Source organism: Danio rerio, chromosome 18 (assembly GCF_049306965.1).
Source record: "Danio rerio strain Tuebingen ecotype United States chromosome 18, GRCz12tu, whole genome shotgun sequence".
NCBI lineage: Eukaryota > Metazoa > Chordata > Actinopteri > Cypriniformes > Danionidae > Danio > Danio rerio.
The window spans coordinates 31,550,390-31,576,087 of NC_133193.1; the positions used below are offsets into that span (position 1 = coordinate 31,550,390).

Here is a 25,698-nt window from a genome sequence, read left to right on the forward strand (position 1 = left end):
TCCCGCACTTTTAAAATCCCAACTTCTATCCATTTCTTATAGTATAAAACCTTCCCTTGACTTAAAATGTTATTGTTCAAGAAAAGAGGTTGGTTTAAAATGTTTTCCCTTCCATGTGGACTATATTCCACTTGTTTTAAAAAATTCCCCCAAGCACTTAAAATTTCTCTATAAAATTCAGGTAAGTTTTCTGTCATCCAAGCTTTTGTTTTCATCCATAAAATCCCATCTCCCATGTTAAAATTACCACATTTGTTTAAAAAGTATTTCATTGTTTTTTTCCACTCTGCTTTGTTTTCTTTTTCTAGATACTTCTTTATTCTTTTCACTCTTAAACTATTTTTTCTTTGTTCTACATCTATTAAACCCAGACCACCTTTGTCTATTTCCCCTACGACTGTATTAAAAGCAATCCTTGGTGGCTTACCTCCCCATAAAAAATCTGTAAAACATTTTTTCAACCTCTTTTCTATCCACATTGGCATTTCTAAAACATATAAAACATGCCACAATTTAGACTCCATTAAAACATTTAAAATCAAAACTTTTCCTTTTAATGTTAGTGTTCTTAGTTTCCAGTAATTTAACCTCCTTTCTATATCTGTTAAAAAACCTTCCCACATCTTATCTCGCGCTGTCCTGGCATCTTTCCCCATTAAAACCCCTAAAATCTTGATTTCTTCTACTTCTTTGAAATTGGTGCATTCTGCTAAATCTGTTTCCTTTCCAAACTTCATATAAACCGTTTTGTCTTCATTTACTTTACTCCCCGATCCTTTACAAAATTGTTGTACTATTTTCATGGCTTCTTTCACACTCTCTTTTCCTTTTACTATTAATGTAGTGTCATCTGCATATTGAAACATTTTTTTATTTACTTTATTTTCTTCAATCTCAATTCCTTTTATTTTTTCTTCTTCGTTGATAGCTAAGCCCAGGGGTTCTGCCACAAGTGAATATAAAAGTGCTGACAGAGGACATCCTTGCCTTATTGATCTTGTTATTTTAAAACATTCTGTTAAAAAGCCATTACATTTAATTTTTGTTAAAATACCCTTATACAAAATCTTTATCCATTTTCTAAAAACTTCTCCAAAACCAAACTTTTTGAGTACTTTGAATAAAAACTGGTGTTCAACTCTATCAAAAGCTTTTTCAAAATCCAGACTTATTATATATCCTTCCTCTTTTTTCTCCTTCATATATTCTATGATGTCTTTTATGCTCATTGTTATGTCTGCTATGTCTCTTCCTTTTATCGCATAGGCCTGTGTTGTTTTAATTATTTTTGGCATCACTTCTTTTAATCTATTTGCTAAAATTTTTGTTAAAATCTTCAAATCTGTGTTTAACATTGTGATTGGTCTGTAATTTTTTAACAATGTCTTTTCTCCTTTTTTGTGTATTAATTTCATTAATCCCATTCCCATTCTTTCATTTAGTTCTTCTTTTTGCAGTATTTCTTTAAAAACGTCAGTTAAAATTGGAATTAAAATTTCTTTAAAACATACATAAAATTCACTATTTAAACCATCTATTCCTGGACTTTTCTTTTTGTTCAAGCTTTCTATTGCTTTTCTTATTTCTTCTTCCCCTATTTCTTGGTCGCATTCTTTTTTATCCTCTTCATCTATTTTTGTTTTTATCTGTTTTAATAATTTTGACATTTGTACTTCATCAACTCCCTGTGTTTTAAATAACTCCTCATAGTATTTTTTGATTTCTTTTAAAATTTCTTCATTTCCTTCTATGCTTTCTCCTTTTGTCCCTTGTATTATCTTTATTGTTTCTGCTTTTCCTTTTTGTCTTTCTAAATCAAAGAAGAACTTTGTGCATTTTTCTCCCTCTACTACATATTTTGCTTTGCTTCTTAGTCTAGCTCCTTCATATTTCTTTTCTTCTATTTCTTTCAGTTTTCCCTCCATTTCTTTTATTTTTTGAATGTCTTTTTCATTTTTTTCTAGTTCTATTTTTAAGTTTTCTTTGATTGTCTTTTCTTTGTGTCTTTTATTCTTTTGTATTATTCTACAGAATGTTAATGTAGATTTTTTTATCAGAAATTTGACATTTTCCCACCATAGTCTTTTGTCTTCATTATAGATCTTGTTTCCTTTTTCTTTTTCTATTATTTCTTTTACTTTTTTAACATAGTCTTCGTTTTTTAAAATTTCACTATTTAATGTCCATACCCCTGGGCCTCTTTGTATTTCTTCTGTATTAAAATTAAAAAATACAAATTTATGGTCACTTAAAACAGTTTCATCGTACCTTATTTTTTCGATATAAATTTCTATATTTCTTGTGCATAACACATAGTCTATTCTCGATTGGTTTACAAAATTCCCTACTATTTGTCTTCTAGAAAACTCCTTTTTCTTCCCATTTCTTTCTCTCCAAATGTCTATCATTCCTTTTTCCTCTATTAGTGATTTTAGTTCTTTCCTTCCCGTGTCTGATTTAAAAACCATACCTTCTGTTATGTCCTGTCTGCTAAAAACAGTGTTAAAATCCCCACATACTATTATTTGTTTATAGTTTTTTAAAAACCTTCTTAATATGTTAAAAAAGCTTTTCTTTTCACTCTCTTCATTTGGTGCATGCACATTAACTAAAATAATATCTTTCCCTTCATATTTTATTTCTAAGATCATACATTTTCCTTGTTTGTCTTTATATATTACTTTACTCATTTGCAGTGCATTCTTCTTTATTAAAATTGCTACTCCTCTCCCAGCTTTCGTATCTCCATTACTATAATAAAAGTCCCCATCCCATTCTTTTTTGTATATGTCCATCACCTCATTTTTCCAATTTGTTTCTTGTAAAATAATTATTTCTTCTCTTTTACATTTTTCCTTTACATTCTTAAATTTTCTTAAGTCCATTAAACCTCTTGCATTAAAAGACACGCAATTTAAAACCATTAAAAGAAGGAAAAAGGAAATAAAAACCGTCATCTTAGTCCTCTTCTTCTCCCAAACCTCTCAAAGAATCATATCTGTTGTGGCTTTTCAGTTGTCCTTTTTTCAAACCCTTTTTTCTTGCAGTTTCTAATTTTGATAAAACTTTAGCCGATCGTCTTGTTTGTCTTTTCTCAAGTTTGTCTTTTTCTACTTCCTCCTCATGTTTTCCAGTCTCTCTCTCCGTTCCCTTGCTTTGTTCTTTAAGATCCTCTTTTTCAATTACATCCAAAACGTTTTTGAAGCTAGAAGTTATGTCCATTGGTGTCCATGCTACCTCCTCTTCATGCTCTATTTGTTGACTGTCTGTTTCTGTTTCTTTTTCCTTTTCTTTTTTTGCATTCTCCTCCTTCAATGTTATTTTCTCTGTTGTAGTTTGTATTGTTTGTGTCGTTGTTTGTTCCTCTTCATTACTTTCCTTTTCACTGTTTCCTTCATGCATTTGCCCACTCACCTGGATCTCATCCTCCTCCTCCTCTTCCTCCATCCAACATTCACACTTACTTAAATAGTTCTGGCAGTCCGGGCACTTAATAGCATCGCAGTCTCTGGCAAAATGTCCCCTTTCCTCACATTTATGGCATTTAAAGTCTGGGCAATCTTTGACCATATGGTCAGGGCTCATGCACAGCCTACAAGTCTTAACCTGGTGGCTGTGCATCACCCTAAAATATTGCTGACCTTCTGCCGTTTCCAGTCTTGTGCTGTAAGGGAGAGATATCACTTCTCTGGGGAATCTCACTTTGAGATATCGAGTTCCATCTTCTATTTCTGTGCCCGGATATACCCTTCTTTTAATTTTTGTTATGGGAAATACTCCCCAGCCTTCTAATTTATCTAATATTAATTGATCATCCAGGTAAGCGGGCAAATGCATGAAGGAAATCACGTAGTCTCTATTTTGTAGCATTTTCACTTCACAGGTTTCTCCTTTTATTATTAGTCCATCCATCAGTTTATCGCATGTTTCTTCATTTTCTAAAGTTAGTTCATAATCTTTGTCCTGTCTCGGCCTTATCGCAAGAATTTTCCCAAGTCCACACTTTTCAGTTACTGCATTAATTATTTCCAAAACTCTCACCTCTTTAACTTTGTCCACATTTAGAATCACTGTTGCTTCCTTCATGTACTTTTTTCCACTTCTTTGTTGTTGCATCTCCTGTTGTTGGTTTTCTTGTCGTTCTTTGTTTACCATGTTTCTTTCACCTTCCTGTCCAGTGTTGTTTTCCAATTGTCTTTCCCCTCGTAATCCAGTGCTGTTTTCTTTTTGTCTTTCTCCACTCCTTCCTGTGATGTTTTCCCCATGTGCTTCATCAAACAAATCTGTGCTGTTGCTTTGTGAGTCCATCATTTTCTCTCAAAAAAAACTGTGCTAACCACCTTCCAGCCAGCACACGTGCTGCTGTCAGGTGGTTAAAAAAAAACAAAAAAATCAAAAAAAGTCCACTATCACAAAAAAGACACTAAATAAACTCAAAATAACACAAAAAAATGGAGAGCCTCTCTCTCCTGTCTGCAGCCTTACACTTCCTCGTTGCACTCTAGCTCCCTCTAGCGTGCTCAGGGTGGTATGGCCGTAAGCGAAGGTCGCAGTCAAAATCTGGCTATTTAAAAGGCAGCGGCGAGAGCAGAATAGCTCACACAGACACAACACCGGGAGGAACAACCCTCCTTGTCCTCTCAAGTGTGTATCTGTCAGCCAGTATTTAAACTTACGATGACAACATTTTACCGGAAGTAAAAGCGGCCGATGCTTGGAAAACTTTAAAGCAGACTTGTGCAGCACACGACTTCTGTACAGATGCTTACCGGCCCCTTCATTAGAGACACCTTATTAGTTCAGAGTTGCCGCCCCCCCCCCCCCCCCCCCCCCCGTTTTGCCCTCGCAACTGCATTATTTATTTATTTATTTATTTATTTATTCATTAATTCAATCATTTATTTATTTAAATATTTAAATATTTATTTATTTATTTATTTATTTATTTATTCATTTATTATTTTTATGTTTGTGGCATGCACAACATACCAACTTTTATCCAAATATCTGGACTTAAAGCTCCAATGAACGCTGGACAGAGAAACTCCGTGAACACAAACAATCCGGAGATGTGACTAAACATGAACGTGAGTGCTGTTTTTCTCTACAACAAAGGTCATGTTTGTCATGTTACAGATTGCTAATTTTGCACACCTGACCGCTCGTAAAAAGGGTCAGGGGCCAGAGTTTAATCATAAGCAATGAAAGTCCATCACCATTTAACGAATTTGCAAAATAGTCTCGGGCCGCCGGCGATTTTTGTGTGTGAAATGAGCAAAGTTCTATTTTGATACTGGGTAAAAGGCATCACAACATTTTTTGATGGCCTTTTAACAGAGTTTTTCGGCTTTTTAACGGAGCAACTGTGCAAAGTATGAAAAAAACAAACAAACTGTCAATTCACAATATGTTGTGATTCACAAGTGTTTCCCGTTAATTTATGGTTGTGAATTGCATCACGGGACCCTGATCTCTGCTCTGTCGACTTTTGATGTTTAAAATTCAACTCTGCAGTTTAAGGTAACCTAGACGGTGTTGCAGTTTGGAATATTAGAACGTATAGGGAGAAAAAAAAAGTATGGAAAATAACATGTGCTTGTTTTTGTAGCGTGTACAACGACAACCCAGACAATATATCACTTTCAACTAATAACCATGTCTATAAAAGTCACTTTTTCGTACTTTTCGAGGTTAGAAGTTGTTGGGAGAAAGTTCAAGGTCCCAGAATGCAATTCAAAAGCATAAATAAACCGGGGTGGGGGGAGAATTAATAAAAACATGAATCACAAAATACGGAAAACCGCATTTTTACGGAATTTTTTTTTTTTTTCAGTGTAAATGATGTCATCAAAAGAATTAGTTATTCATATAATGATATTAACAGGCCCTCCGTCTGACGCCCTGTATGCTATTGATTTAAAAATGAAAACAAATAAAATGTAGGACTTGAAAAGGCTCAATATTTTATCCATCTATGTGCACTTGGTGAAGGCACATCAGTAGACCGTGAAAAATGGCATTGAGCATGCCAGTGAGTGAGGTTAAACTACTGTACTGTTGGCTTGCAATATGCGGGGGTACTTTTTGTAAATAAATGGTATGTAAGGGCTTCGGGTCCCCCAAAACTTTGTAAACCCGCGTGGGCTATAGCTTGGGGAGCTTGTAGCACTTGACAGTTTCAGTGCGTGCTGCTATTGAGAGGGAGGGGGAGAGAGAGAGAGGGAGAAGCCTCTCCATCGCCCCCTGGAGGAGGAAAGAAAAAATGACACAGCTGGGCTTTCCCTTGCTGCTCTGAATAGGACAGAAGTCCCAGAGAAAAGCGAATAGGAAGCAATGGAATTGAAAGTTTATAGATAGCAGCAAAGCTGGGAGCTGAAGAAGTGTATTAGCTGACAAATGAAGGAGAACCAAAAGCTTACAGCACCTGGTATTCCCAGGCGGTCTCCCATCCAAGTACTAACCAGGCCCGACCCTGCTTAGCTTCCGAGATCGGACGAGATCGGGCGTGCTCAGGGTGGTATGGCCGTAAGCGAAGGTCGCAGTCAAAATCTGGCTATTTAAAAGGCAGCGGCGAGAGCAGAATAGCTCACACAGACACAACACCGGGAGGAACAACCCTCCTTGTCCTCTCAAGTGTGTATCTGTCAGCCAGTATTTAAACTTACGATGACAACATTTTACCGGAAGTAAAAGCGGCCGATGCTTGGAAAACTTTAAAGCAGACTTGTGCAGCACACGACTTCTGTACAGATGCTTACCGGCCCCTTCATTAGAGACACCTTATTAGTTCAGAGTTGCCGCCCCCCCCCCCCCCCCCCCCCCCCCGTTTTGCCCTCGCAACTGCATTATTTATTTATTTATTTATTTATTTATTCATTAATTCAATCATTTATTTATTTAAATATTTAAATATTTATTTATTTATTTATTTATTTATTTATTCATTTATTATTTTTATGTTTGTGGCATGCACAACATACCAACTTTTATCCAAATATCTGGACTTAAAGCTCCAATGAACGCTGGACAGAGAAACTCCGTGAACACAAACAATCCGGAGATGTGACTAAACATGAACGTGAGTGCTGTTTTTCTCTACAACAAAGGTCATGTTTGTCATGTTACAGATTGCTAATTTTGCACACCTGACCGCTCGTAAAAAGGGTCAGGGGCCAGAGTTTAATCATAAGCAATGAAAGTCCATCACCATTTAACGAATTTGCAAAATAGTCTCGGGCCGCCGGCGATTTTTGTGTGTGAAATGAGCAAAGTTCTATTTTGATACTGGGTAAAAGGCATCACAACATTTTTTGATGGCCTTTTAACAGAGTTTTTCGGCTTTTTAACGGAGCAACTGTGCAAAGTATGAAAAAAACAAACAAACTGTCAATTCACAATATGTTGTGATTCACAAGTGTTTCCCGTTAATTTATGGTTGTGAATTGCATCACGGGACCCTGATCTCTGCTCTGTCGACTTTTGATGTTTAAAATTCAACTCTGCAGTTTAAGGTAACCTAGACGGTGTTGCAGTTTGGAATATTAGAACGTATAGGGAGAAAAAAAAAGTATGGAAAATAACATGTGCTTGTTTTTGTAGCGTGTACAACGACAACCCAGACAATATATCACTTTCAACTAATAACCATGTCTATAAAAGTCACTTTTTCGTACTTTTCGAGGTTAGAAGTTGTTGGGAGAAAGTTCAAGGTCCCAGAATGCAATTCAAAAGCATAAATAAACCGGGGTGGGGGGAGAATTAATAAAAACATGAATCACAAAATACGGAAAACCGCATTTTTACGGAATTTTTTTTTTTTTTCAGTGTAAATGATGTCATCAAAAGAATTAGTTATTCATATAATGATATTAACAGGCCCTCCGTCTGACGCCCTGTATGCTATTGATTTAAAAATGAAAACAAATAAAATGTAGGACTTGAAAAGGCTCAATATTTTATCCATCTATGTGCACTTGGTGAAGGCACATCAGTAGACCGTGAAAAATGGCATTGAGCATGCCAGTGAGTGAGGTTAAACTACTGTACTGTTGGCTTGCAATATGCGGGGGTACTTTTTGTAAATAAATGGTATGTAAGGGCTTCGGGTCCCCCAAAACTTTGTAAACCCGCGTGGGCTATAGCTTGGGGAGCTTGTAGCACTTGACAGTTTCAGTGCGTGCTGCTATTGAGAGGGAGGGGGAGAGAGAGAGAGGGAGAAGCCTCTCCATCGCCCCCTGGAGGAGGAAAGAAAAAATGACACAGCTGGGCTTTCCCTTGCTGCTCTGAATAGGACAGAAGTCCCAGAGAAAAGCGAATAGGAAGCAATGGAATTGAAAGTTTATAGATAGCAGCAAAGCTGGGAGCTGAAGAAGTGTATTAGCTGACAAATGAAGGAGAACCAAAAGCTTACAGCACCTGGTATTCCCAGGCGGTCTCCCATCCAAGTACTAACCAGGCCCGACCCTGCTTAGCTTCCGAGATCGGACGAGATCGGGCGTGCTCAGGGTGGTATGGCCGTAAGCGAAGGTCGCAGTCAAAATCTGGCTATTTAAAAGGCAGCGGCGAGAGCAGAATAGCTCACACAGACACAACACCGGGAGGAACAACCCTCCTTGTCCTCTCAAGTGTGTATCTGTCAGCCAGTATTTAAACTTACGATGACAACATTTTACCGGAAGTAAAAGCGGCCGATGCTTGGAAAACTTTAAAGCAGACTTGTGCAGCACACGACTTCTGTACAGATGCTTACCGGCCCCTTCATTAGAGACACCTTATTAGTTCAGAGTTGCCGCCCCCCCCCCCCCCCCCCCGTTTTGCCCTCGCAACTGCATTATTTATTTATTTATTTATTTATTTATTCATTAATTCAATCATTTATTTATTTAAATATTTAAATATTTATTTATTTATTTATTTATTTATTCATTTATTATTTTTATGTTTGTGGCATGCACAACATACCAACTTTTATCCAAATATCTGGACTTAAAGCTCCAATGAACGCTGGACAGAGAAACTCCGTGAACACAAACAATCCGGAGATGTGACTAAACATGAACGTGAGTGCTGTTTTTCTCTACAACAAAGGTCATGTTTGTCATGTTACAGATTGCTAATTTTGCACACCTGACCGCTCGTAAAAAGGGTCAGGGGCCAGAGTTTAATCATAAGCAATGAAAGTCCATCACCATTTAACGAATTTGCAAAATAGTCTCGGGCCGCCGGCGATTTTTGTGTGTGAAATGAGCAAAGTTCTATTTTGATACTGGGTAAAAGGCATCACAACATTTTTTGATGGCCTTTTAACAGAGTTTTTCGGCTTTTTAACGGAGCAACTGTGCAAAGTATGAAAAAAACAAACAAACTGTCAATTCACAATATGTTGTGATTCACAAGTGTTTCCCGTTAATTTATGGTTGTGAATTGCATCACGGGACCCTGATCTCTGCTCTGTCGACTTTTGATGTTTAAAATTCAACTCTGCAGTTTAAGGTAACCTAGACGGTGTTGCAGTTTGGAATATTAGAACGTATAGGGAGAAAAAAAAAGTATGGAAAATAACATGTGCTTGTTTTTGTAGCGTGTACAACGACAACCCAGACAATATATCACTTTCAACTAATAACCATGTCTATAAAAGTCACTTTTTCGTACTTTTCGAGGTTAGAAGTTGTTGGGAGAAAGTTCAAGGTCCCAGAATGCAATTCAAAAGCATAAATAAACCGGGGTGGGGGGAGAATTAATAAAAACATGAATCACAAAATACGGAAAACCGCATTTTTACGGAATTTTTTTTTTTTTCAGTGTAAATGATGTCATCAAAAGAATTAGTTATTCATATAATGATATTAACAGGCCCTCCGTCTGACGCCCTGTATGCTATTGATTTAAAAATGAAAACAAATAAAATGTAGGACTTGAAAAGGCTCAATATTTTATCCATCTATGTGCACTTGGTGAAGGCACATCAGTAGACCGTGAAAAATGGCATTGAGCATGCCAGTGAGTGAGGTTAAACTACTGTACTGTTGGCTTGCAATATGTGGGGGTACTTTTTGTAAATAAATGGTATGTAAGGGCTTCGGGTCCCCCAAAACTTTGTAAACCCGCGTGGGCTATAGCTTGGGGAGCTTGTAGCACTTGACAGTTCCAGTGCGTGCTGCTATTGAGAGGGAGGGGGAGAGAGAGAGAGGGAGAAGCCTCTCCATCGCCCCCTGGAGGAGGAAAGAAAAAATGACACAGCTGGGCTTTCCCTTGCTGCTCTGAATAGGACAGAAGTCCCAGAGAAAAGCGAATAGGAAGCAATGGAATTGAAAGTTTATAGATAGCAGCAAAGCTGGGAGCTGAAGAAGTGTATTAGCTGACAAATGAAGGAGAACCAAAAGCTTACAGCACCTGGTATTCCCAGGCGGTCTCCCATCCAAGTACTAACCAGGCCCGACCCTGCTTAGCTTCCGAGATCGGACGAGATCGGGCGTGCTCAGGGTGGTATGGCCGTAAGCGAAGGTCGCAGTCAAAATCTGGCTATTTAAAAGGCAGCGGCGAGAGCAGAATAGCTCACACAGACACAACACCGGGAGGAACAACCCTCCTTGTCCTCTCAAGTGTGTATCTGTCAGCCAGTATTTAAACTTACGATGACAACATTTTACCGGAAGTAAAAGCGGCCGATGCTTGGAAAACTTTAAAGCAGACTTGTGCAGCACACGACTTCTGTACAGATGCTTACCGGCCCCTTCATTAGAGACACCTTATTAGTTCAGAGTTGCCGCCCCCCCCCCCCCCCCCCGTTTTGCCCTCGCAACTGCATTATTTATTTATTTATTTATTTATTCATTAATTCAATCATTTATTTATTTAAATATTTAAATATTTATTTATTTATTTATTTATTTATTCATTTATTATTTTTATGTTTGTGGCATGCACAACATACCAACTTTTATCCAAATATCTGGACTTAAAGCTCCAATGAACGCTGGACAGAGAAACTCCGTGAACACAAACAATCCGGAGATGTGACTAAACATGAACGTGAGTGCTGTTTTTCTCTACAACAAAGGTCATGTTTGTCATGTTACAGATTGCTAATTTTGCACACCTGACCGCTCGTAAAAAGGGTCAGGGGCCAGAGTTTAATCATAAGCAATGAAAGTCCATCACCATTTAACGAATTTGCAAAATAGTCTCGGGCCGCCGGCGATTTTTGTGTGTGAAATGAGCAAAGTTCTATTTTGATACTGGGTAAAAGGCATCACAACATTTTTTGATGGCCTTTTAACAGAGTTTTTCGGCTTTTTAACGGAGCAACTGTGCAAAGTATGAAAAAAACAAACAAACTGTCAATTCACAATATGTTGTGATTCACAAGTGTTTCCCGTTAATTTATGGTTGTGAATTGCATCACGGGACCCTGATCTCTGCTCTGTCGACTTTTGATGTTTAAAATTCAACTCTGCAGTTTAAGGTAACCTAGACGGTGTTGCAGTTTGGAATATTAGAACGTATAGGGAGAAAAAAAAAGTATGGAAAATAACATGTGCTTGTTTTTGTAGCGTGTACAACGACAACCCAGACAATATATCACTTTCAACTAATAACCATGTCTATAAAAGTCACTTTTTCGTACTTTTCGAGGTTAGAAGTTGTTGGGAGAAAGTTCAAGGTCCCAGAATGCAATTCAAAAGCATAAATAAACCGGGGTGGGGGGAGAATTAATAAAAACATGAATCACAAAATACGGAAAACCGCATTTTTACGGAATTTTTTTTTTTTTTTCAGTGTAAATGATGTCATCAAAAGAATTAGTTATTCATATAATGATATTAACAGGCCCTCCGTCTGACGCCCTGTATGCTATTGATTTAAAAATGAAAACAAATAAAATGTAGGACTTGAAAAGGCTCAATATTTTATCCATCTATGTGCACTTGGTGAAGGCACATCAGTAGACCGTGAAAAATGGCATTGAGCATGCCAGTGAGTGAGGTTAAACTACTGTACTGTTGGCTTGCAATATGTGGGGGTACTTTTTGTAAATAAATGGTATGTAAGGGCTTCGGGTCCCCCAAAACTTTGTAAACCCGCGTGGGCTATAGCTTGGGGAGCTTGTAGCACTTGACAGTTTCAGTGCGTGCTGCTATTGAGAGGGAGGGGGAGAGAGAGAGAGGGAGAAGCCTCTCCATCGCCCCCTGGAGGAGGAAAGAAAAAATGACACAGCTGGGCTTTCCCTTGCTGCTCTGAATAGGACAGAAGTCCCAGAGAAAAGCGAATAGGAAGCAATGGAATTGAAAGTTTATAGATAGCAGCAAAGCTGGGAGCTGAAGAAGTGTATTAGCTGACAAATGAAGGAGAACCAAAAGCTTACAGCACCTGGTATTCCCAGGCGGTCTCCCATCCAAGTACTAACCAGGCCCGACCCTGCTTAGCTTCCGAGATCGGACGAGATCGGGCGTGCTCAGGGTGGTATGGCCGTAAGCGAAGGTCGCAGTCAAAATCTGGCTATTTAAAAGGCAGCGGCGAGAGCAGAATAGCTCACACAGACACAACACCGGGAGGAACAACCCTCCTTGTCCTCTCAAGTGTGTATCTGTCAGCCAGTATTTAAACTTACGATGACAACATTTTACCGGAAGTAAAAGCGGCCGATGCTTGGAAAACTTTAAAGCAGACTTGTGCAGCACACGACTTCTGTACAGATGCTTACCGGCCCCTTCATTAGAGACACCTTATTAGTTCAGAGTTGCCGCCCCCCCCCCCCCCCCCCCCCCCCCCCCCCGTTTTGCCCTCGCAACTGCATTATTTATTTATTTATTTATTTATTCATTAATTCAATCATTTATTTATTTAAATATTTAAATATTTATTTATTTATTTATTTATTTATTCATTTATTATTTTTATGTTTGTGGCATGCACAACATACCAACTTTTATCCAAATATCTGGACTTAAAGCTCCAATGAACGCTGGACAGAGAAACTCCGTGAACACAAACAATCCGGAGATGTGACTAAACATGAACGTGAGTGCTGTTTTTCTCTACAACAAAGGTCATGTTTGTCATGTTACAGATTGCTAATTTTGCACACCTGACCGCTCGTAAAAAGGGTCAGGGGCCAGAGTTTAATCATAAGCAATGAAAGTCCATCACCATTTAACGAATTTGCAAAATAGTCTCGGGCCGCCGGCGATTTTTGTGTGTGAAATGAGCAAAGTTCTATTTTGATACTGGGTAAAAGGCATCACAACATTTTTTGATGGCCTTTTAACAGAGTTTTTCGGCTTTTTAACGGAGCAACTGTGCAAAGTATGAAAAAAACAAACAAACTGTCAATTCACAATATGTTGTGATTCACAAGTGTTTCCCGTTAATTTATGGTTGTGAATTGCATCACGGGACCCTGATCTCTGCTCTGTCGACTTTTGATGTTTAAAATTCAACTCTGCAGTTTAAGGTAACCTAGACGGTGTTGCAGTTTGGAATATTAGAACGTATAGGGAGAAAAAAAAAGTATGGAAAATAACATGTGCTTGTTTTTGTAGCGTGTACAACGACAACCCAGACAATATATCACTTTCAACTAATAACCATGTCTATAAAAGTCACTTTTTCGTACTTTTCGAGGTTAGAAGTTGTTGGGAGAAAGTTCAAGGTCCCAGAATGCAATTCAAAAGCATAAATAAACCGGGGTGGGGGGAGAATTAATAAAAACATGAATCACAAAATACGGAAAACCGCATTTTTACGGAATTTTTTTTTTTTTTCAGTGTAAATGATGTCATCAAAAGAATTAGTTATTCATATAATGATATTAACAGGCCCTCCGTCTGACGCCCTGTATGCTATTGATTTAAAAATGAAAACAAATAAAATGTAGGACTTGAAAAGGCTCAATATTTTATCCATCTATGTGCACTTGGTGAAGTAACATCAGTAGACCGTGAAAAATGGCATTGAGCATGCCAGTGAGTGAGGTTAAACTACTGTACTGTTGGCTTGCAATATGTGGGGGTACTTTTTGTAAATAAATGGTATGTAAGGGCTTCGGGTCCCCCAAAACTTTGTAAACCCGCGTGGGCTATAGCTTGGGGAGCTTGTAGCACTTGACAGTTCCAGTGCGTGCTGCTATTGAGAGGGAGGGGGAGAGAGAGAGAGGGAGAAGCCTCTCCATCGCCCCCTGGAGGAGGAAAGAAAAAATGACACAGCTGGGCTTTCCCTTGCTGCTCTGAATAGGACAGAAGTCCCAGAGAAAAGCGAATAGGAAGCAATGGAATTGAAAGTTTATAGATAGCAGCAAAGCTGGGAGCTGAAGAAGTGTATTAGCTGACAAATGAAGGAGAACCAAAAGCTTACAGCACCTGGTATTCCCAGGCGGTCTCCCATCCAAGTACTAACCAGGCCCGACCCTGCTTAGCTTCCGAGATCGGACGAGATCGGGCGTGCTCAGGGTGGTATGGCCGTAAGCGAAGGTCGCAGTCAAAATCTGGCTATTTAAAAGGCAGCGGCGAGAGCAGAATAGCTCACACAGACACAACACCGGGAGGAACAACCCTCCTTGTCCTCTCAAGTGTGTATCTGTCAGCCAGTATTTAAACTTACGATGACAACATTTTACCGGAAGTAAAAGCGGCCGATGCTTGGAAAACTTTAAAGCAGACTTGTGCAGCACACGACTTCTGTACAGATGCTTACCGGCCCCTTCATTAGAGACACCTTATTAGTTCAGAGTTGCCGCCCCCCCCCCCCCCCCCCGTTTTGCCCTCGCAACTGCATTATTTATTTATTTATTTATTCATTAATTCAATCATTTATTTATTTAAATATTTAAATATTTATTTATTTATTTATTTATTTATTCATTTATTATTTTTATGTTTGTGGCATGCACAACATACCAACTTTTATCCAAATATCTGGACTTAAAGCTCCAATGAACGCTGGACAGAGAAACTCCGTGAACACAAACAATCCGGAGATGTGACTAAACATGAACGTGAGTGCTGTTTTTCTCTACAACAAATGTCATGTTTGTCATGTTACAGATTGCTAATTTTGCACACCTGACCGCTCGTAAAAAGGGTCAGGGGCCAGAGTTTAATCATAAGCAATGAAAGTCCATCACCATTTAACGAATTTGCAAAATAGTCTCGGGCCGCCGGCGATTTTTGTGTGTGAAATGAGCAAAGTTCTATTTTGATACTGGGTAAAAGGCATCACAACATTTTTTGATGGCCTTTTAACAGAGTTTTTCGGCTTTTTAACGGAGCAACTGTGCAAAGTATGAAAAAAACAAACAAACTGTCAATTCACAATATGTTGTGATTCACAAGTGTTTCCCGTTAATTTATGGTTGTGAATTGCATCACGGGACCCTGATCTCTGCTCTGTCGACTTTTGATGTTTAAAATTCAACTCTGCAGTTTAAGGTAACCTAGACGGTGTTGCAGTTTGGAATATTAGAACGTATAGGGAGAAAAAAAAAGTATGGAAAATAACATGTGCTTGTTTTTGTAGCGTGTACAACGACAACCCAGACAATATATCACTTTCAACTAATAACCATGTCTATAAAAGTCACTTTTTCGTACTTTTCGAGGTTAGAAGTTGTTGGGAGAAAGTTCAAGGTCCCAGAATGCAATTCAAAAGCATAAATAAACCGGGGTGGGGGGAGAATTAATAAAAACATGAATCACAAAATACGGAAAACCGCATTTTTACGGAATTTTTTTTTTTTTTCAGTGTAAATGATGTCATCAAAAGAATTAGTTATTCATATAATGATATTAACAGGCCCTCCGTCTGACGCCCTGTATGCTATTGATTTAAAAATGAAAACAAATAAAATGTAGGACTTGAAAAGGCTCAATATTTTATCCATCTATGTGCACTTGGTGAAGGCACATCAGTAGACCGTGAAAAATGGCATTGAGCATGCCAGTGAGTGAGGTTAAACTACTGTACTGTTGGCTTGCAATATGTGGGGGTACTTTTTGTAAATAAATGGTATGTAAGGGCTTCGGGTCCCCCAAAACTTTGTAAACCCGCGTGGGCTATAGCTTGGGGAGCTTGTAGCACTTGACAGTTTCAGTGCGTGCTGCTATTGAGAGGGAGGGGGAGAGAGAGAGAGGGAGAAGCCTCTCCATCGCCCCCTGGAGGAGGAAAGAAAAAATGACACAGCTGGGCTTTCCCTTGCTGCTCTGAATAGGACAGAAGTCCCAGAGAAAAGCGAATAGGAAGCAATGGAATTGAAAGTTTATAGATAGCAGCAAAGCTGGGAGCTGAAGAAGTGTATTAGCTGACAAATGAAAGAGAACCAAAAGCTTACAGCACCTGGTATTCCCAGGCGGTCTCCCATCCAAGTACTAACCAGGCCCGACCCTGCTTAGCTTCCGAGATCGGACGAGATCGGGCGTGCTCAGGGTGGTATGGCCGTAAGCGAAGGTCGCAGTCAAAATCTGGCTATTTAAAAGGCAGCGGCGAGAGCAGAATAGCTCACACAGACACAACACCGGGAGGAACAACCCTCCTTGTCCTCTCAAGTGTGTATCTGTCAGCCAGTATTTAAACTTACGATGACAACATTTTACCGGAAGTAAAAGCGGCCGATGCTTGGAAAACTTTAAAGCAGACTTGTGCAGCACACGACTTCTGTACAGATGCTTACCGGCCCCTTCATTAGAGACACCTTATTAGTTCAGAGTTGCCGCCCCCCCCCCCGTTTTGCCCTCGCAACTGCATTATTTATTTATTTATTTATTTATTTATTCATTAATTCAATCATTTATTTATTTAAATATTTAAATATTTATTTATTTATTTATTTATTTATTCATTTATTATTTTTATGTTTGTGGCATGCACAACATACCAACTTTTATCCAAATATCTGGACTTAAAGCTCCAATGAACGCTGGACAGAGAAACTCCGTGAACACAAACAATCCGGAGATGTGACTAAACATGAACGTGAGTGCTGTTTTTCTCTACAACAAAGGTCATGTTTGTCATGTTACAGATTGCTAATTTTGCACACCTGACCGCTCGTAAAAAGGGTCAGGGGCCAGAGTTTAATCATAAGCAATGAAAGTCCATCACCATTTAACGAATTTGCAAAATAGTCTCGGGCCGCCGGCGATTTTTGTGTGTGAAATGAGCAAAGTTCTATTTTGATACTGGGTAAAAGGCATCACAACATTTTTTGATGGCCTTTTAACAGAGTTTTTCGGCTTTTTAACGGAGCAACTGTGCAAAGTATGAAAAAAACAAACAAACTGTCAATTCACAATATGTTGTGATTCACAAGTGTTTCCCGTTAATTTATGGTTGTGAATTGCATCACGGGACCCTGATCTCTGCTCTGTCGACTTTTGATGTTTAAAATTCAACTCTGCAGTTTAAGGTAACCTAGACGGTGTTGCAGTTTGGAATATTAGAACGTATAGGGAGAAAAAAAAAGTATGGAAAATAACATGTGCTTGTTTTTGTAGCGTGTACAACGACAACCCAGACAATATATCACTTTCAACTAATAACCATGTCTATAAAAGTCACTTTTTCGTACTTTTCGAGGTTAGAAGTTGTTGGGAGAAAGTTCAAGGTCCCAGAATGCAATTCAAAAGCATAAATAAACCGGGGTGGGGGGAGAATTAATAAAAACATGAATCACAAAATACGGAAAACCGCATTTTTACGGAATTTTTTTTTTTTTTTCAGTGTAAATGATGTCATCAAAAGAATTAGTTATTCATATAATGATATTAACAGGCCCTCCGTCTGACGCCCTGTATGCTATTGATTTAAAAATGAAAACAAATAAAATGTAGGACTTGAAAAGGCTCAATATTTTATCCATCTATGTGCACTTGGTGAAGGCACATCAGTAGACCGTGAAAAATGGCATTGAGCATGCCAGTGAGTGAGGTTAAACTACTGTACTGTTGGCTTGCAATATGTGGGGGTACTTTTTGTAAATAAATGGTATGTAAGGGCTTCGGGTCCCCCAAAACTTTGTAAACCCGCGTGGGCTATAGCTTGGGGAGCTTGTAGCACTTGACAGTTTCAGTGCGTGCTGCTATTGAGAGGGAGGGGGAGAGAGAGAGAGGGAGAAGCCTCTCCATCGCCCCCTGGAGGAGGAAAGAAAAAATGACACAGCTGGGCTTTCCCTTGCTGCTCTGAATAGGACAGAAGTCCCAGAGAAAAGCGAATAGGAAGCAATGGAATTGAAAGTTTATAGATAGCAGCAAAGCTGGGAGCTGAAGAAGTGTATTAGCTGACAAATGAAGGAGAACCAAAAGCTTACAGCACCTGGTATTCCCAGGCGGTCTCCCATCCAAGTACTAACCAGGCCCGACCCTGCTTAGCTTCCGAGATCGGACGAGATCGGGCGTGCTCAGGGTGGTATGGCCGTAAGCGAAGGTCGCAGTCAAAATCTGGCTATTTAAAAGGCAGCGGCGAGAGCAGAATAGCTCACACAGACACAACACCGGGAGGAACAACCCTCCTTGTCCTCTCAAGTGTGTATCTGTCAGCCAGTATTTAAACTTACGATGACAACATTTTACCGGAAGTAAAAGCGGCCGATGCTTGGAAAACTTTAAAGCAGACTTGTGCAGCACACGACTTCTGTACAGATGCTTACCGGCCCCTTCATTAGAGACACCTTATTAGTTCAGAGTTGCCGCCCCCCCCCCCCCCCCCCCCCCCCCCCGTTTTGCCCTCGCAACTGCATTATTTATTTATTTATTTATTTATTTATTCATTAATTCAATCATTTATTTATTTAAATATTTAAATATTTATTTATTTATTTATTTATTTATTTATTCATTTATTATTTTTATGTTTGTGGCATGCACAACATACCAACTTTTATCCAAATATCTGGACTTAAAGCTCCAATGAACGCTGGACAGAGAAACTCCGTGAACACAAACAATCCGGAGATGTGACTAAACATGAACGTGAGTGCTGTTTTTCTCTACAACAAAGGTCATGTTTGTCATGTTACAGATTGCTAATTTTGCACACCTGACCGCTCGTAAAAAGGGTCAGGGGCCAGAGTTTAATCATAAGCAATGAAAGTCCATCACCATTTAACGAATTTGCAAAATAGTCTCGGGCCGCCGGCGATTTTTGTGTGTGAAATGAGCAAAGTTCTATTTTGATACTGGGTAAAAGGCATCACAACATTTTTTGATGGCCTTTTAACAGAGTTTTTCGGCTTTTTAACGGAGCAACTGTGCAAAGTATGAAAAAAACAAACAAACTGTCAATTCACAATATGTTGTGATTCACAAGTGTTTCCCGTTAATTTATGGTTGTGAATTGCATCACGGGACCCTGATCTCTGCTCTGTCGACTTTTGATGTTTAAAATTCAACTCTGCAGTTTAAGGTAACCTAGACGGTGTTGCAGTTTGGAATATTAGAACGTATAGGGAGAAAAAAAAAGTATGGAAAATAACATGTGCTTGTTTTTGTAGCGTGTACAACGACAACCCAGACAATATATCACTTTCAACTAATAACCATGTCTATAAAAGTCACTTTTTCGTACTTTTCGAGGTTAGAAGTTGTTGGGAGAAAGTTCAAGGTCCCAGAATGCAATTCAAAAGCATAAATAAACCGGGGTGGGGGGAGAATTAATAAAAACATGAATCACAAAATACGGAAAACCGCATTTTTACGGAATTTTTTTTTTTTTTCAGTGTAAATGATGTCATCAAAAGAATTAGTTATTCATATAATGATATTAACAGGCCCTCCGTCTGACGCCCTGTATGCTATTGATTTAAAAATGAAAACAAATAAAATGTAGGACTTGAAAAGGCTCAATATTTTATCCATCTATGTGCACTTGGTGAAGGCACATCAGTAGACCGTGAAAAATGGCATTGAGCATGCCAGTGAGTGAGGTTAAACTACTGTACTGTTGGCTTGCAATATGCGGGGGTACTTTTTGTAAATAAATGGTATGTAAGGGCTTCGGGTCCCCCAAAACTTTGTAAACCCGCGTGGGCTATAGCTTGGGGAGCTTGTAGCACTTGACAGTTTCAGTGCGTGCTGCTATTGAGAGGGAGGGGGAGAGAGAGAGAGGGAGAAGCCTCTCCATCGCCCCCTGGAGGAGGAAAGAAAAAATGACACAGCTGGGCTTTCCCTTGCTGCTCTGAATAGGACAGAAGTCCCAGAGAAAAGCGAATAGGAAGCAATGGAATTGAAAGTTTATAGATAGCAGCAAAGCTGGGAGCTGAAGAAGTGTATTAGCTGACAAATGAAGGAGAACCAAAAGCTTACAGCACCTGGTATTCCCAGGCGGTCTCCCATCCAAGTACTAACCAGGCCCGACCCTGCTTAGCTTCCGAGATCGGACGAGATCGGGCGTGCTCAGGGTGGTATGGCCGTAAGCGAAGGTCGCAGTCAAAATCTGGCTATTTAAAAGGCAGCGGCGAGAGCAGAATAGCTCACACAGACACAACACCGGGAGGAACAACCCTCCTTGTCCTCTCAAGTGTGTATCTGTCAGCCAGTATTTAAACTTACGATGACAACATTTTACCGGAAGTAAAAGCGGCCGATGCTTGGAAAACTTTAAAGCAGACTTGTGCAGCACACGACTTCTGTACAGATGCTTACCGGCCCCTTCATTAGAGACACCTTATTAGTTCAGAGTTGCCGCCCCCCCCCCCCCCCCCCCGTTTTGCCCTCGCAACTGCATTATTTATTTATTTATTTATTTATTTATTCATTAATTCAATCATTTATTTATTTAAATATTTAAATATTTATTTATTTATTTATTCATTTATTATTTTTATGTTTGTGGCATGCACAACATACCAACTTTTATCCAAATATCTGGACTTAAAGCTCCAATGAACGCTGGACAGAGAAACTCCGTGAACACAAACAATCCGGAGATGTGACTAAACATGAACGTGAGTGCTGTTTTTCTCTACAACAAAGGTCATGTTTGTCATGTTACAGATTGCTAATTTTGCACACCTGACCGCTCGTAAAAAGGGTCAGGGGCCAGAGTTTAATCATAAGCAATGAAAGTCCATCACCATTTAACGAATTTGCAAAATAGTCTCGGGCCGCCGGCGATTTTTGTGTGTGAAATGAGCAAAGTTCTATTTTGATACTGGGTAAAAGGCATCACAACATTTTTTGATGGCCTTTTAACAGAGTTTTTCGGCTTTTTAACGGAGCAACTGTGCAAAGTATGAAAAAAACAAACAAACTGTCAATTCACAATATGTTGTGATTCACAAGTGTTTCCCGTTAATTTATGGTTGTGAATTGCATCACGGGACCCTGATCTCTGCTCTGTCGACTTTTGATGTTTAAAATTCAACTCTGCAGTTTAAGGTAACCTAGACGGTGTTGCAGTTTGGAATATTAGAACGTATAGGGAGAAAAAAAAAGTATGGAAAATAACATGTGCTTGTTTTTGTAGCGTGTACAACGACAACCCAGACAATATATCACTTTCAACTAATAACCATGTCTATAAAAGTCACTTTTTCGTACTTTTCGAGGTTAGAAGTTGTTGGGAGAAAGTTCAAGGTCCCAGAATGCAATTCAAAAGCATAAATAAACCGGGGTGGGGGGAGAATTAATAAAAACATGAATCACAAAATACGGAAAACCGCATTTTTACGGAATTTTTTTTTTTTTTCAGTGTAAATGATGTCATCAAAAGAATTAGTTATTCATATAATGATATTAACAGGCCCTCCGTCTGACGCCCTGTATGCTATTGATTTAAAAATGAAAACAAATAAAATGTAGGACTTGAAAAGGCTCAATATTTTATCCATCTATGTGCACTTGGTGAAGGCACATCAGTAGACCGTGAAAAATGGCATTGAGCATGCCAGTGAGTGAGGTTAAACTACTGTACTGTTGGCTTGCAATATGCGGGGGTACTTTTTGTAAATAAATGGTATGTAAGGGCTTCGGGTCCCCCAAAACTTTGTAAACCCGCGTGGGCTATAGCTTGGGGAGCTTGTAGCACTTGACAGTTTCAGTGCGTGCTGCTATTGAGAGGGAGGGGGAGAGAGAGAGAGGGAGAAGCCTCTCCATCGCCCCCTGGAGGAGGAAAGAAAAAATGACACAGCTGGGCTTTCCCTTGCTGCTCTGAATAGGACAGAAGTCCCAGAGAAAAGCGAATAGGAAGCAATGGAATTGAAAGTTTATAGATAGCAGCAAAGCTGGGAGCTGAAGAAGTGTATTAGCTGACAAATGAAGGAGAACCAAAAGCTTACAGCACCTGGTATTCCCAGGCGGTCTCCCATCCAAGTACTAACCAGGCCCGACCCTGCTTAGCTTCCGAGATCGGACGAGATCGGGCGTGCTCAGGGTGGTATGGCCGTAAGCGAAGGTCGCAGTCAAAATCTGGCTATTTAAAAGGCAGCGGCGAGAGCAGAATAGCTCACACAGACACAACACCGGGAGGAACAACCCTCCTTGTCCTCTCAAGTGTGTATCTGTCAGCCAGTATTTAAACTTACGATGACAACATTTTACCGGAAGTAAAAGCGGCCGATGCTTGGAAAACTTTAAAGCAGACTTGTGCAGCACACGACTTCTGTACAGATGCTTACCGGCCCCTTCATTAGAGACACCTTATTAGTTCAGAGTTGCCGCCCCCCCCCCCCCCCGTTTTGCCCTCGCAACTGCATTATTTATTTATTTATTTATTTATTTATTCATTAATTCAATCATTTATTTATTTAAATATTTAAATATTTATTTATTTATTTATTTATTTATTCATTTATTATTTTTATGTTTGTGGCATGCACAACATACCAACTTTTATCCAAATATCTGGACTTAAAGCTCCAATGAACGCTGGACAGAGAAACTCCGTGAACACAAACAATCCGGAGATGTGACTAAACATGAACGTGAGTGCTGTTTTTCTCTACAACAAAGGTCATGTTTGTCATGTTACAGATTGCTAATTTTGCACACCTGACCGCTCGTAAAAAGGGTCAGGGGCCAGAGTTTAATCATAAGCAATGAAAGTCCATCACCATTTAACGAATTTGCAAAATAGTCTCGGGCCGCCGGCGATTTTTGTGTGTGAAATGAGCAAAGTTCTATTTTGATACTGGGTAAAAGGCATCACAACATTTTTTGATGGCCTTTTAACAGAGTTTTTCGGCTTTTTAACGGAGCAACTGTGCAAAGTATGAAAAAAACAAACAAACTGTCAATTCACAATATGTTGTGATTCACAAGTGTTTCCCGTTAATTTATGGTTGTGAATTGCATCACGGGACCCTGATCTCTGCTCTGTCGACTTTTGATGTTTAAAATTCAACTCTGCAGTTTAAGGTAACCTAGACGGTGTTGCAGTTTGGAATATTAGAACGTATAGGGAGAAAAAAAAAGTATGGAAAATAACATGTGCTTGTTTTTGTAGCGTGTACAACGACAACCCAGACAATATATCACTTTCAACTAATAACCATGTCTATAAAAGTCACTTTTTCGTACTTTTCGAGGTTAGAAGTTGTTGGGAGAAAGTTCAAGGTCCCAGAATGCAATTCAAAAGCATAAATAAACCGGGGTGGGGGGAGAATTAATAAAAACATGAATCACAAAATACGGAAAACCGCATTTTTACGGAATTTTTTTTTTTTTCAGTGTAAATGATGTCATCAAAAGAATTAGTTATTCATATAATGATATTAACAGGCCCTCCGTCTGACGCCCTGTATGCTATTGATTTAAAAATGAAAACAAATAAAATGTAGGACTTGAAAAGGCTCAATATTTTATCCATCTATGTGCACTTGGTGAAGGCACATCAGTAGACCGTGAAAAATGGCATTGAGCATGCCAGTGAGTGAGGTTAAACTACTGTACTGTTGGCTTGCAATATGTGGGGGTACTTTTTGTAAATAAATGGTATGTAAGGGCTTCGGGTCCCCCAAAACTTTGTAAACCCGCGTGGGCTATAGCTTGGGGAGCTTGTAGCACTTGACAGTTCCAGTGCGTGCTGCTATTGAGAGGGAGGGGGAGAGAGAGAGAGGGAGAAGCCTCTCCATCGCCCCCTGGAGGAGGAAAGAAAAAATGACACAGCTGGGCTTTCCCTTGCTGCTCTGAATAGGACAGAAGTCCCAGAGAAAAGCGAATAGGAAGCAATGGAATTGAAAGTTTATAGATAGCAGCAAAGCTGGGAGCTGAAGAAGTGTATTAGCTGACAAATGAAGGAGAACCAAAAGCTTACAGCACCTGGTATTCCCAGGCGGTCTCCCATCCAAGTACTAACCAGGCCCGACCCTGCTTAGCTTCCGAGATCGGACGAGATCGGGCGTGCTCAGGGTGGTATGGCCGTAAGCGAAGGTCGCAGTCAAAATCTGGCTATTTAAAAGGCAGCGGCGAGAGCAGAATAGCTCACACAGACACAACACCGGGAGGAACAACCCTCCTTGTCCTCTCAAGTGTGTATCTGTCAGCCAGTATTTAAACTTACGATGACAACATTTTACCGGAAGTAAAAGCGGCCGATGCTTGGAAAACTTTAAAGCAGACTTGTGCAGCACACGACTTCTGTACAGATGCTTACCGGCCCCTTCATTAGAGACACCTTATTAGTTCAGAGTTGCCGCCCCCCCCCCCCCCCCCCGTTTTGCCCTCGCAACTGCATTATTTATTTATTTATTTATTTATTCATTAATTCAATCATTTATTTATTTAAATATTTAAATATTTATTTATTTATTTATTTATTTATTCATTTATTATTTTTATGTTTGTGGCATGCACAACATACCAACTTTTATCCAAATATCTGGACTTAAAGCTCCAATGAACGCTGGACAGAGAAACTCCGTGAACACAAACAATCCGGAGATGTGACTAAACATGAACGTGAGTGCTGTTTTTCTCTACAACAAAGGTCATGTTTGTCATGTTACAGATTGCTAATTTTGCACACCTGACCGCTCGTAAAAAGGGTCAGGGGCCAGAGTTTAATCATAAGCAATGAAAGTCCATCACCATTTAACGAATTTGCAAAATAGTCTCGGGCCGCCGGCGATTTTTGTGTGTGAAATGAGCAAAGTTCTATTTTGATACTGGGTAAAAGGCATCACAACATTTTTTGATGGCCTTTTAACAGAGTTTTTCGGCTTTTTAACGGAGCAACTGTGCAAAGTATGAAAAAAACAAACAAACTGTCAATTCACAATATGTTGTGATTCACAAGTGTTTCCCGTTAATTTATGGTTGTGAATTGCATCACGGGACCCTGATCTCTGCTCTGTCGACTTTTGATGTTTAAAATTCAACTCTGCAGTTTAAGGTAACCTAGACGGTGTTGCAGTTTGGAATATTAGAACGTATAGGGAGAAAAAAAAAGTATGGAAAATAACATGTGCTTGTTTTTGTAGCGTGTACAACGACAACCCAGACAATATATCACTTTCAACTAATAACCATGTCTATAAAAGTCACTTTTTCGTACTTTTCGAGGTTAGAAGTTGTTGGGAGAAAGTTCAAGGTCCCAGAATGCAATTCAAAAGCATAAATAAACCGGGGTGGGGGGAGAATTAATAAAAACATGAATCACAAAATACGGAAAACCGCATTTTTACGGAATTTTTTTTTTTTTTCAGTGTAAATGATGTCATCAAAAGAATTAGTTATTCATATAATGATATTAACAGGCCCTCCGTCTGAC

General features: G+C 39.3%; 10 non-coding genes across 10 annotated transcripts; all 10 read right to left on the reverse strand.

Moving 5' to 3' along the window:
* Positions 1–6,412: 6,412 nt before the first annotated feature.
* LOC141378890 (5S ribosomal RNA) lies at positions 6,413–6,531 on the reverse strand. The gene has a single exon (XR_012394410.1). It is a non-coding gene; the product is annotated as a 5S ribosomal RNA (ribosomal RNA).
* Positions 6,532–8,403: 1,872 nt separating this feature from the next.
* On the reverse strand, positions 8,404–8,522 carry LOC141378891 (5S ribosomal RNA). Its single transcript, XR_012394411.1, has one exon. It is a non-coding gene; the product is annotated as a 5S ribosomal RNA (ribosomal RNA).
* A 1,861-nt stretch (positions 8,523–10,383) lies between these two features.
* LOC141378892 (5S ribosomal RNA) lies at positions 10,384–10,502 on the reverse strand. Its single transcript, XR_012394412.1, has one exon. It is a non-coding gene; the product is annotated as a 5S ribosomal RNA (ribosomal RNA).
* A 1,858-nt stretch (positions 10,503–12,360) lies between these two features.
* On the reverse strand, positions 12,361–12,479 carry LOC141378893 (5S ribosomal RNA). Its single transcript, XR_012394413.1, has one exon. It is a non-coding gene; the product is annotated as a 5S ribosomal RNA (ribosomal RNA).
* A 1,869-nt stretch (positions 12,480–14,348) lies between these two features.
* LOC141378896 (5S ribosomal RNA) lies at positions 14,349–14,467 on the reverse strand. The gene has a single exon (XR_012394415.1). It is a non-coding gene; the product is annotated as a 5S ribosomal RNA (ribosomal RNA).
* A 1,853-nt stretch (positions 14,468–16,320) lies between these two features.
* On the reverse strand, positions 16,321–16,439 carry LOC141378897 (5S ribosomal RNA). The gene has a single exon (XR_012394416.1). It is a non-coding gene; the product is annotated as a 5S ribosomal RNA (ribosomal RNA).
* Positions 16,440–18,294: 1,855 nt separating this feature from the next.
* LOC141378898 (5S ribosomal RNA) lies at positions 18,295–18,413 on the reverse strand. Its single transcript, XR_012394417.1, has one exon. It is a non-coding gene; the product is annotated as a 5S ribosomal RNA (ribosomal RNA).
* Positions 18,414–20,287: 1,874 nt separating this feature from the next.
* Positions 20,288–20,406, reverse strand: LOC141378899 (5S ribosomal RNA). The gene has a single exon (XR_012394418.1). It is a non-coding gene; the product is annotated as a 5S ribosomal RNA (ribosomal RNA).
* A 1,854-nt stretch (positions 20,407–22,260) lies between these two features.
* On the reverse strand, positions 22,261–22,379 carry LOC141378900 (5S ribosomal RNA). The gene has a single exon (XR_012394420.1). It is a non-coding gene; the product is annotated as a 5S ribosomal RNA (ribosomal RNA).
* Positions 22,380–24,236: 1,857 nt separating this feature from the next.
* On the reverse strand, positions 24,237–24,355 carry LOC141378901 (5S ribosomal RNA). The gene has a single exon (XR_012394421.1). It is a non-coding gene; the product is annotated as a 5S ribosomal RNA (ribosomal RNA).
* Positions 24,356–25,698: the final 1,343 nt, after the last annotated feature.